This window comes from Meles meles, chromosome 7, assembly GCF_922984935.1.
Source record: "Meles meles chromosome 7, mMelMel3.1 paternal haplotype, whole genome shotgun sequence".
NCBI lineage: Eukaryota > Metazoa > Chordata > Mammalia > Carnivora > Mustelidae > Meles > Meles meles.
In genome coordinates, this window is record NC_060072.1 from 3,086,835 (window position 1) to 3,099,470 (window position 12,636).

General features: G+C 56.3%; 1 protein-coding gene across 2 annotated transcripts in view; it reads left to right on the forward strand.

Annotated features, from left to right (window-relative positions):
- The window catches only part of CELSR1 (cadherin EGF LAG seven-pass G-type receptor 1), a 132,656-nt gene that overhangs the window by 29,035 nt on the left and 90,985 nt on the right, over nt 1–12,636 (forward strand). The window lies entirely within an intron of this gene.

Genomic DNA, 12,636 nt, shown 5'->3' on the forward strand with positions numbered 1-12,636 from the left:
GCTCTGAGCCTGCTTCTTAGGCTCTGTCCCTGCGAGGGCCAGAGGCTGCCGGGTTTGTCAGTAGAGCCGGGACATCCAAACCACGATGTCACGGGCAAAGAGCCTCTCGGGACAGAGATAGAAGAGTGTCCTGGAGTGGCAGCTCTGGTGAGAGCCCTTCAGGTGCTCACCTCGTGCCCTGGGGTGCGGGTTTCCGGGGAGCTCTGAGAAAGGGACCTAACCCGACCAGTCCGGGCGTGAGCGCCTGCGCAGCTCCCGCTCCACGCCAGTGTCCACGCCAGTGTCCGGACGCCTCTCGCTGTTCTGCCTCCGACGGAGCGCGCGTCCTGTCAGAAACCTCTCCCTCCTGATTTGGTATTGCTCAGTAGTTAAAGCTAAGGGGGGAAAGTCAGAGAGAAGCAGGAGAATGTGGGGATGGATCTGGGGTCCAGACGTCGCCTGGTGACCTCGGGTTTGTCACGTGACCTCTCAGAACCTTGACTTTCTCGCGTGATAAATGGGGACCGTGGTCTCATTTCGCAGGTGTTGGCAAAGCGGCTAGCAGAGGACTGGCCGTGCCCCGTGCCCTCGGGGCTCTGGAGTGTCACCCTGTCACTAGTGATTTCTGGAGCGCATCGCCTGATAAAACGTCCCGTTCCCTATGAGGCTCTTCTGCATCGTGAAGGAACCCGTCAGGAGCTTGCCCTGTTCCGTCAGAGTAGAGACGGGTCCCAGGTCGCGCTTTCTGGCCTTCTCTGGGACTTCCCCGCAGGATGGTGACCAGACGGTTCGGGTGGACCTTCTCCTCAAGTCAGGGGGGCTGGCAGTTACGCCGCAGGGGGACTTCGGGACTATCCCGTGATTCTTTCGGGGGAGCCAGTCCCCGAGTCAGTGGAAAGAGGAGTTTAGTTATTCCTCATCAGAGATGTTCAAATCAAAGGCTGATGTGGGTTTCAAAATGACATTTCCGGGGCGCCCGGGTGGCTCGGTGGAGTGATTCAGGGTTGTGAGTTCAAGCCCCGCAGTGGGCCTGGAGCTTACTTAAAAAAAATAATTGAAAAATAAAAAAATAAAATAACGCTTCAGTTCTGCCTTTGTAGAGAGCCTTAAACCCTGGTGTTAGGAGTGTGGCTTGGAGCGCCTGGTGATTGGGCTCTGACTGGCCCCTGCCAGCTGGAGGAGCACAGGGGGCCGCCTCGTCTGAGTCATGCGTGTTGGAGGTTTTCATTGTGCATTTGAGTGCTTACGAGTGGCCGGGAATGCAGACCCAGGATGGTTCTAAAGTGCCCTTCCAGGACCACAGGACAGAGCGCCCGCAGAGTCATTGTTGTAAATTCCCCCAAAGATCAAGAAGCCCAGGTGTGGGCCACCAGGGCCTCTGTTCTTTTGTGACAAGTTACGGCATCATTTACACCCCCTTTGGAAGGGGGAACCCGCGTCACTTTGCCAGTGGCCTTTGTGCCGGGCCCCATTCAGCCCGCCCAGTCATCTGAATAGGCACTGAGCCTTCCCTGTCATTGTCCCCGGGGTTACTCATCAACGCGGGGCTGCCTGTTTCCGTGGTTACCGCCTAGCTGTGAATGTGACCCCAGCCTTGGGGGAGGGGCCCAGCCCCAGTATAAAAGGGCACCTCCAGCAGGAGCTGAAACCCTGCACCGGGGTTTGGCTGCTGTGATCCGAGAACTTTTCCTTGTGTCCCCCCCCCGCGTCCCTCCCTCGGGGGGGCTGTGAGCCCAGTTTTCCTAATAGAGCAGCGCCATGGGCCTGGGATGAAGGGGTGGCCCCCGGGAGAGGGATCAGGGCTTTGGTCTAGGAGGGGCCTGAGCTGTGGCACCTGGAGGCCTAGGGTTCTGGAAGGTGAACACAGAGGAGGCCCGGTGATGGGGTGCTGGGCCAGGCGCTCAGGGGCTGCTGACTCGTCCGGCATAAAGTTCCCGTGGAAGGAACACCCTGTGCTCTTGCTGGGGGGGATGTTGATGGCGGCCGCCGTGGGCTGTGTCCCATTCTTGCTGTAGTAACAAAGTCGTGAGCATCCTTGGGCCGGCCGTCTTTGCACACGTCTACACCACAGCTCCCTGAAATGAGCAGACACATACAAGTGGATTGGCCGCTTGGCGCATGTGGGATGTCTACATTTAGATCAGATCACCCGATTGTCTTCTAGTAGCAATCTTGTTCGCATGTGCTCCCCAAGTTTGCTGTTGCTGCCCGAGATGTTTGCCCGTCTACTGGCTGGAAGATAACCCGTTGCTGGTTTTTACCTCTCCCCGGATTCCTTTGAAGGGAGCTTCTTTTCCAGCGGGGGTGTTGGCCATTAGCGTTTCCTCGGTGGCCAGTTCCTGGTCTTTTTCTGGGTGGTTTCTGGTTGGGGTTGAGCATCCCCGCCTCAGGGTCTTAGAAGTGATCTGTGTGTTCAGTGTTCTCCAGTCTTATCTCCGTCAGGCCTGGCTCGGTTGTGGGTGAGATGGTGTGAGACAAAGGGTGTTTTTCCCAACTGTCCCAACAACTTTATTTGCGGACTCCACGCCCGTCCCCTTTATGGCAAATGGCAGCCCCCTCGCCCCCCCAAAGCATCCCTACCCGACACCACCTCCTATTTGAATTACAGATACATTACAGCGTGTTCTGAAAGCAGTCGTTTTTTCCATAATTTCTTGGCCACGCTTATGGATTTTCTCTTCTTTTTTTAAAAGATTTTATTTATTTCTTTGTGAGAGAGAGAGCACGTGAGCATGACTAGGAGGGAGGCGCAGAGGGAGAGGGAGAAGCAGACTCCCTGGCTGAGCGAGGAGGCTGACATGGGACTCGGGACTCGATTCTAGGACCCTGGGATCATGACCTGAGCCGAAGGCAGATAGTAACCGACTGAGCCACCCAGGCGCCCCTCCCCCGGGAATTCTGGTGAGAATCCCATTGTGTTTATGGATTATTTTGTGTGGTGGGTTGAAGAGTGGTCTTCCCAAAAGACACATTTATCTAGAACCTGCGGATGTGACCTTACTGGGAAGGAGTCTGGGCAGAGATAATGAAAGTAAATGTACATTTATCTAGAACCTGCGGATGTGACCTTACTGGGAAGGAGTCTGGGCAGAGATAATGAAAGTAAGGGCTTCAGATTTGCTTGACTTATGGTGGGCCCTACATCCAATGACAAGTCCTGTGAAGAGGGGGGAAGGGACACAGAGGGAGAAGGACCCTTGAGGGCCGAGGCAGAGACTGGGTGGTGCAGTGCCGAGCCCAGGAACCCAAGGATTGTCGCTGCCACCAAAGCCGGGAAGGGCAGGGCACAGATTCTCCTTCGAGCCTCCAGAAGGAGCCGGTCCTGCCGAGCTGGCACCTTGATTTCAGACTTCTGGCCTCGTTGGCTGTGAGGGAATAATTTTCCCTCGTGGTAGGCCACGAGTCTGTGTTAATTTGTTGCGGCAGCTCTAGGAGACTAATACACTTTGGAACAAAGTGGTTTCTTCACGACGTTTTCCTTTTTAGAAACATGGTACCTTTCTTCATTCCTTTGTATCTTTTTTTTTTTTAAGATTGTGTTTATTCATTTATTTGACAGACAGAGATCACAACTAGGCAGAGAGGCAGGCAGAAAGAGGGGAAAGCAGGCTCCCCGCTGAGCAGGGAGCCCGATGCGGGACTCAATCCCAGGACCCTGAGATCATGACCCGAGCTGAAGGCTGAGGCTTTAACCCGCTGAGCCACGCAGGTGCCCCATTCCTTCATATCTTTTGTAGTAAAACCGACCATGTTTACCGCGTATGTATTTCATTTCGGGCTCACTTCTGGGGATTTGGTGGGTTTCGCTGCTGTTGCGGTAAGGACTCTCTTGTTTTCAGTTGCCTTTTCTGACTGGCCTTTGCTGGTGTTGAAAAGTGATGAATTTCTGCCTTGTGACTCTGTACCCAACCACCTTCTCGAGCTCCCATCTTAATTACAATAATTTCTCCTTTGATTTCTCTAGGAGCGCTGCCGTGCGGACACCACATGCCGCAGCTTTTGTTTCTTTCTTTCCATGCTTTTATCTCCCCCGCCTCTTTTTTCTGTCTTCTTTCATGGTCAAGTAGTGTTCCCCCTCTCAGGCGCTGTGCAGACCCTGTTTGTTCACAAGCAGGTCAGGGCCTCCTGGCGTGAAGTCCCGTAGCGAGCTCTTGAGCAGAGAGACACGCTGATGCTGGCCGTTGGTGATCGCTGAGCTCCGTTCTGCCAGCGTGTGAAAATCGAGGTCCTTTGCTTCCTCCGTCAATATTCATTTAGTTTCTGCTGTTTGACCAGCTTTGTTTTATTCTTTTTTTTTTTTTTAAAGATTTTATTTATTTATTTGACAGACAGAGATCACAAGTAGTCAGAGAGGCAGGCAGAGAGAGAGAGAGAGAAGCAGGCTCCCCGCTGAGCAGAGAGCCCGATGCGGGGCTCGATCCCAGGACCCTGGGATCATGACCTGAGCTGAAGGCAGATGCTTTAACCTACTGAGTCACCCAGGTGCCCCCCAGCTTTGTTTTAGATGCCAGCTAGGCAACACTGGGTTAGGAGTCTTAGCCCCAGAGCTCCTGGGTGGCTCATCTGGTGAAGCCATTGCCTTTGGTGCAGGTCATGATGCCGGAGTCCGGGATCGAGTCCTGCATCCGGCTCCCCACTCTGCAGGGAGTCGGCTTCTCCCTCTGACCTTCTCCCCTCTCATGCTCTCTCAAATAAATAAAATCTTAAAAAAAAAAAAAGGAAGAAGTCTAGCCACAGCAGTAAGACAAGAAAAAATAAAAAAAGATATGCTTTACTGTAAACGATAACACTCCTATTATACACCCATGGTCTGGTTACACACAAGGAAAACCTGGAAGAAGATGCAAATAAATGATTAAAATCATAAGTGAGTTCAGCAGGGTTGCGGGATGCTTGGGTAATGCACAAAATCAAAAGGAAAAGGAAATGAAGTATATTATTTTCGGTAGCGTGGAAAGATCAAAGAACCAAAAATGAATCTAACAAAAGTAAAGCGTTGTTGTGACAAATTCAGGAAGACTTAATAAATTGGAGTGGTGGGAGTGGTGAACCATTTTCACGGATTTGAAGTCTTCATATTGTAAAGATGTCATTTGCGCCCAGACATTTGTACTGATTTAGTACGGTACTAACCAAAACCCGTGTAAGTTTTATTCGTGTGCTAAATTGTATGTAAATTTTATGTGGAAATAAAATTGGCCGAGAAGAGCCAAGGCAATCGTGAAGGAAAACTAGGTGGGGGGACCTGGTCTGCAGAATGCCAAGGCTTGTTAGAAAGTCACTGTAGTTGGGGCACCTGGGTAGCTCAGTGGGTTAAAGCCTCTGCCTTCGGCTCAGGTCATGATCTCAGGGTCCTGGGATTGAGCCCCGCATCGGGCTCTCTGCTCAGGGCTCTCTGCTCAGCGGGGAGCCTGCTTCCTCCTCTCTCTCTGCTGGTCTCTCTGCCTACTTGTGATCTCCCTCTGTCAAATAAAGAAATTAAATCTTTAAAAAAAAGAAAAAAGAAAAAAGGTCACTGTAGTTAAGAGGGTCTGTCAGTGGCCAAGGATAGCCCCGAAGAAGCTAGCAGCATTGACTAGAGTGCCCAGAAAACAGACTGCACTATTTTACAAGCACAGCTGACCGGGGCGCCCGGCTGGCTTAGTTGGTAGAGCTTGTTACTCTGGATCTCAGGGATGGGAGTTCAAGCCCCAGGTTGGGCATGGACCCTACTTTAAAAAAAAAAAAAAAGAGCACAGCTGATCAGGTAATAAGGAATAAATGAAGAAATCAGAGCTGAATTCCCGATCCCCTCCAGCGTGGGGTATCTTCCAAGGGGTCTTGTTTATGAGCCCCCCTCCGTCCTGCCCGCACCCCTGCACGCTTGCTCTCCCACAGAGGCAGCTCTGGAAATGGGCACCACTCCTGCTCGCGGGTCCTTTCCCTCTGAACCAAGATGCTGCTGGAAAACGGGAGAATCCCCTCGAATGTAACTCACGAGGAGGGCTGTGGGGTGTAGTTTCCACGTGCGGGGGTCAGGCTCTGCGCCGTTCTGCCAAAGGAGCCCTGCGTGGGAGAGAGAAGGCGCTCCGCTGCTCTGTACCAGCCGGGGGGGACCTGCACAGACCTGTGGGCGCAGTCCCCGCGGACCGGCCAGCCCCACACCTGCAGGCGAGGGCCCACGCAGTGCCCGTGCGTGGCTCTCCCGGGCACCCCGATGTCAGCAGATCACCCGGCAGCCCAGCTGACTGCTCTGTCCCAGAGCAGGTGCTGGGACCTAATAAATTTTCTGGGGGGGGGGCACTCTCTTGGGGTCGTGAGAGTGCGTACGTGGGGCGCGGGCTTCTGCGTGGGAATGGTGCCCAGCGGGCCTGACCGGCTGCAAGGAAGGATTTGGTTCAGTCTGTTTTCTTATATACAGGTCTCTCCCCCAGAGATAATTTGAATCATTTCCGCGTTCATTTTGCCTTTTAATCCTCCCTCCTGTTACCAAGAGCCTGTTTCTAATGCAGAAGAAAATGCCTCAATGTGAGAACAACACAGGCTGTTGGTTTTGAAAACCACGGGGTCAGTTGTAGGGAAGAGGGAAGGAAGGAGTCGTTTTTGGCTGTGGCTGGAGGTTAGCCAGGAAGACTGGGCCGTTAGATCAGGACTGTGTTTTTGAGTGAAAATGACTTAAGCTCCTTGTTTCTCGTTTATATAAACGACACGACAGACCCGTTAACGGAGACCACTGACGGCGGATGCAGTGCAAAGTAGAATTTTACAACGGGAATGTGAACTTGTGTTTTGCAACGAGGCGAGCCTGGGAGTACGGAGATCTCTGGCAGCAGCTGGCATGTTGGTCAGCCTCCTCCCTGGGATGAAGGGGTGCGTGCACCCCGGGATCTAGCCTGGAGCCTGGGGAGTGTCTGGGGTGGGCATCGGGCTCTGACCACCGCGGGCCGCCGCGGCCTCAGCCTCCCCTCCGCCTCCTTCTGCCTCCCGAGTTGTCTGCGTCGCATCTCACAACTCACGGACGTGGAGACTCGGCCTTGCCTTTGTTGCTTTTCACAAAATCAAGCGACTTTGTATTTTTTCTCTTTTTTTGCTATTTTACAAGAAAAAAGTCTTTTTTTTTTTTTTTTACAATTTTATTTATTTATTTGACAGACAGAGATCACAAGTAGGCAGAGAGGCAGGCTGGGCGGGGGTGGGGAAGCAGGCTCCCTGCTGAGCAGAGATCCCGATGCGGGGCTTGATCCCAGGACCCTGAGATCATGACCTGAGCCGAAGGCAGAGGCTTTAACCCACTGAGCCACCCAGGCGCCCCAAGAAAATATCTTTTTTTTTTTTTTAAAGATTTTATTTATTTATTTGACAGACAGAGACCACAGGTAGGCAGAGAGGCAGGCAGAGAGAAAGGAAGGGAAGCAGGCTCCCTGCTGAGCAGAGAGCTCGATGCGGGACTCGATCCCAGGACCCTGAGATCATGACCTGAGCCGAAGGCAGCGGCTTAACCCACTGAGCCACCCAGGCGCCCCCAAGAAAAGGTCTTTAAAAAACCTTTCTGGCTGGGTTTCCTCAGTGTTCCCCAAACGGATCGTGCCATCCGGGAGACGTTTGGCGGTGTCTGGAGATGGTTTGGCTGTCGCGGGATGGTGGTGTGTGCGCGCGTGTGCGTGCGTGCGTGTGTGCTCCTGACATCTCATGGACAGAGGCCGGGGTGCTGCTCAGTGTCCTTCATTGCAGAGGACAGCCCCACGCAGCAGAGAACCGTCCAGTCTGAGGGTCCATAGTGCCGAGGAGGGGGCCTGCTTTGGAAGAGCCCCGCAGCGCGGACTTCAGCCCCTTCCTGTGCCAGGAGCGCGTGTTGACCCAGCGCTGTCAGACTCCCCAGAGGAGCTCACTCGTTGGGCGGCACAGGCCGGGACCCCCGGGTGGATATGGGTTTGCATTTGGCGGGTCATGGACCGGTCCGATGACCCTGGGTAGGTCGTTTAACCTGCTGACCCTCGGAGGCCTGGTCTCTAAAACAAGGGAAATGGACGAGGACGGAGTATGAAGCTGGTTGGGCCAGGCTGGGCCCTCGTGGTGGTGGTGGGAGGTGTTCATGGGGACGCAGGGGGACAGGAACTGGACCCAAGGATGAGCAGAGGGACAGCCCACAGGACTTTGCTGCGGATTTGCTGTGTTTACAAGTGAACCTCAGCCCCCCCGACACCTGTGTTCTATTCCAGGTCGTGTTTCAGACTAGATGATCGGGACCCTAGAGGGCCAGGCTTTGTCTCTCATTGTGACGTCCAGCCTTCAGACGGACAGAGACCAGGAGGGTGTGGACGGAGGTGGCCACAGGTGTCCCCACCAGTTTCTGGAGCCCAGCTTGGCTCCAAGGTCCTGGGGACCCTGGAGGCTCCCGTCCTCAGCTCCTGTCCCGTGAGACGTGAGTTCGCGTGGGGACCCTGTGAGTCTGAGGGCACGTGCTGCGCGGACTCGGGGAGCTCGGCCCTTGCCCGGGGCGGTTCTCGGACGGCGAATGACGTGCCAGCTCGGCCCTGCTGAGGCCGAGCCCACGAGGGGAAGGAGGAGCCTGCTCTCCCGCTGACCAGGCCCAGGTCCGAGACCTTGCTGTCCTTGGAACCTGGAGGCCAGAGAGTGTAGGAAAGCCTGACGTTTTCCTGGACAGCCCGACAGCCGTTCTCGGGGGCTTGTGAGAGAGAGGCCTAGGCCTGCCCCAAACGCTGGCCTCTAGGGGCCTGCAGAGGCCGGGGCTGGCGACCATCTCTGAGGGCGGGGGCCCGGGGCAGCAGAGGAGCCTTGGAAGTGGAGCGGCAGTGGCCCTGGTCACAAAGGGCGTGACAGTACCGCCCCACCCCAACCCCGGGCACCAGTAGAGGCCTGGGCACTGGGCTCGGGCCCTTCCTGCCGTCAGGACATACGCCCTTGGCCGTGGCGGTGACAAATGGCGTCTTGCTCTGCCCCCAGAGCGGGAGCGGTGGGCAAGCCGGGAAGCACGCCGCCCGCCGCCGCCCCGGCTGGGAAGACGTCCCCGAGGTGATTACCGTCTGGCACTTCGGGTGTGACAGCTTGGGGAATCGGGACAGCGGCTTACTGGTCAACAGTTCAGAGCAAACAGAAAGCCCTCAGGCCCTCCTGTGACTGGTCACAAACCAGAACCCTAGCGCCGGTCCTGGCCGTGCACTTCTTTTTTTTTTTTTTTTTAAAGATTTTATTTATTTATTTGACAGACAGAGATCACAAGTAGGCAGAGAGGCAGGCAGAGAGAGAGGAAGAAGCAGGCCTCCTGCCGAGCAGAGAGCCCGATGCGGGGCTCGATCCCAGGAGCCTGAGATCATGACCTGAGCCGAAGGCAGCGGCTAAACCCACTGAGCCACCCAGGCGCCCCTTGGCCGTGCACTTCTTGAGCGTGTAACCAGCAGGAGACGGGCCTGGCCTCCGTGGGGCGTGGGCACTCTGGGGTCTGAGCTCAGCTATCCCCTCCCGCCCCTGTGGCCCCAGCTGTCACGTGCTAGAAAGCGGCAGGGAAGGGCGAAGGAGGGGTCTGCCCTCTGCAGCCGTGACGGCTGTTCCTGGAGTCCGTCCTGCTGTGGCCCGGGAGCCGTTGCCCCCTCTGTGTCCTTCAGCACGGCGAGTGGGCCGCCCTGCCAGTGTCCCCTGGTGCCGGGTGCAGCCGCATTGGCTCACTCGCCTGGGGCCGGGGGTCTCGGGCCGTTAGAGCCACATCCCCCCGATGGTCCCAGTGGGTCCTCATGTGGGTGTGCAGGCACACACACAGGCACGCTCGTGCACACGCACACACACACGTGTGCACACATGACTCACTGGGTCTCTCCGGACGCTCCCCACGCTGCATTTCCCGTGTGCTGCACTTGGGTCCTGCAGCTGACTGGTGTGCGCAGAGGCTCGGGGCAGGCCTCTCCCCCACAGCCCTCCTCCCCCCTCCTGCCAGCACCCTACACCCTCCCCCTAGCATCCTCACACCCGTCCCCCCAGCACCCTGACACCGGCCCCCTCCCCCCAACACCCCTCCCCTCCCCCACTCCCCCGCCCCCGCCGCACCCTGACACCCCCCGTCCTCTGCACCATCATTCTCACTCCCCCATGGCACTTCCCACACCTTAATTGTCTGTGGCCACATCTGTCCCCTGCACCAGGCTAAGAGGGCAAGACTGGGTTCTTCCTCCCGGCAACCCTAGATCTGGGCCTGGCACCCGGACGGCTGCAAATATTTGTTGAAATAATGAGCGACAACAATTTTAATTAGTTAATTTGAGTTTAGATTGCAGATTAGGATCTTTGAAAAGCTTTATTAGACCAAATACTTTCTAATTAGAAATGAATTTGTAGGCGCGGTCGCTCTGGTGACTCTTGAGGGAACTCAGACACCCTTTTCGGGACCCGTGGGGTAACCGTGCGGGGCGATCCACCTGGTCACTTGTAAGCCGTCTCTGAATCACTTAATAACAGGACATCTGATATCAGACTAATCTCTTCATCTGCGCGGGCCCACGCTGAAGGCGCCGGAGAGAACTTGGAGCTGGTGTTCTCCTGCCGAACCTCGCATGTGTGAGTGTGTCTGTGAGTGTGTGTGTGGTGTGTGAATGTGTGTGTGTATATGAGGGAGTGTGTATGTGTGTGCAATGTATGAGTGCATAGTGTGTGTATTGTGTGAACATGTATGTGTGACTATGTGTGCATAGTGGAGTGTGTGTGCATGTAGTTTGAGTGTGTGAGTGTGTGAGTGTGACTGGTGTGAGGGTGTGTGAGCGTGTCTGTGAGTGTGTCAGAGTGTGTGTCTATGAGAGCGTGACAGAGTCATGGTGAGGAAGAGGGGCAGGGCCTGGAGGCTCTGACCGTGCATACAGTAGGTGCTCAGTGCACAGCCAGGTGGCCCTTGGGGGTGGGGAGCAGAGGTGAGACCCGCCGGCCTGGAGGGAGTGGGGCTCACAGGTGGGGGTGGGGAACCCCAGGTGGGCCCGGCTGTGTCTCCGCAAACTCTGCTCCCGGCCGTGTCCTGAGCTGTGGCTCTGGGAGGTCCCTGCCCACAAGAGCTCCCTGAGAGCAGAGTCCCGTGGACCGTCATCGTGCGGAAGGCCACCGTGGGTCCCTGTTCTCTCCTTTCTGGGGGCGGCCATCAGTCCCTGCTCTGGTTCCAGTCCATTCCCCAGACCGCTGGGCCGCGTGTTCACTCGGGATTGTGCGGAGCCCGCCGAGGCCCCCGGACGCAGATGTGGCTGGAGGGGGATGGGGAGCCGGCTCAGCCACCGGGCCTGGGGACGCTCAGACGCAGAGCATTCCGTGAAACCAGGGTGTCAGCTGGCCTGATGTGATTTTCGGCTTCCCTTGAGGTGTCCCCTCCCCTCAAGGTTCCCCTGACCCCTGAGCCTGACTCTGAGCCTGACCTGGAGCCTGACCCCAAGCCTGACTTGGAGCCTGACTCGGAGCCTAACCCTGAGCCTGACCTGGAACCTGACCCCGAGCCTGACACTGAGCCTGACCCAGAGCTCTCCGCCCCGTGCCGCCTGCTCCCACGCCGGCCTCACCCAGTCCAAACGGAGCTCCGAGCCTTCCTCACATCTGCCCACTCGCCGCCTTCAGAACAGGCCTCCAGCTCATTTATTTCAGGGGCAGGGAGTTGGGGGGCCGCTAACAAAGGCGGCAGAGGGGGACCAACCGAGCGACCGAAGAGGAGGAAGGGCCCTTGTCTCCCGCCAGAACTACATGCGAGGTGGGAAGGGGCATCTTTATCCTGCTCTATGAATACGGGAGACTAATGTCACCATGTGGGTGGAGGGAAGGAGCCCCAAAAGGAGTAATAAAAAGACTCAGCGGGAGAAGTACCCGTGGGGCGCGATGAGGGTGGGAAGGAAGGGAGCTGGAGATTCGTGGTCCCGGGAGCGTGGGTGTGACTCCTCTCCCTCGCCCTGCGCCAGCCTTCCCCGCCACCGGGCCAAACCACCGTGTCCCACCCTGCTAATGTCACGCTCAAGCAGACTCTTGAAATTTAGGATAGGAATTTCCTTAGCAAATATTTAACCAGGAAAAAAAAAAATCCTTGCTTTTCTGTTCTCAGCATTTGGGATGTAAGTTGCAAATTAATAGACGTCTGGGCCAATATTTGATCTTTTCTCCAAAAGAAAATGATTTGTCGGCTCTTCCCTCGGCTGGAGGGAAGGGCCCCCAGCGGCAGCAGAGAAGATGGGCGGCTGTTGGTGGGAGGCTGTCCCCCCGAGTGGGGGTGGTCAGGCGGGCTGTTCGGTCCCCCAGGCAGCATGTGGCAGGGTCCCAGCAAGCACTCACGGCGCGTCTGCCACGGGGCGGCCGGTGGGGGCTGCTTCTCCTGTGGGAGGTTTGCTGCCCTCTGCCCTCCAGGAGGCCTGGGCTGGCCTCCACCTTCTGACTTGGGGAGCTAACCCAGCAGGGGGTCAGGGTTTACTATCTCCTCTCAGTGCTATTTGCATTTCAAAAGAGGTGCCAGTGAAATTCTTCTGGGAGGGACTTCAGGGCCCCAGAGCAGGGAAACATTTGGGGCTGCAGAGTATGGCCCGTCTAGTCCCTGTCAGTCCCTGTCATGCTGTGTGGTCTCTTAAGGACCGTGAGGCCTACGGCGGGCAGCAACTACCCTAGGCTGGGCAGGACAGGTGGGTGGGCAGAGCATGCCCTGCAGGGGCTGAGCTG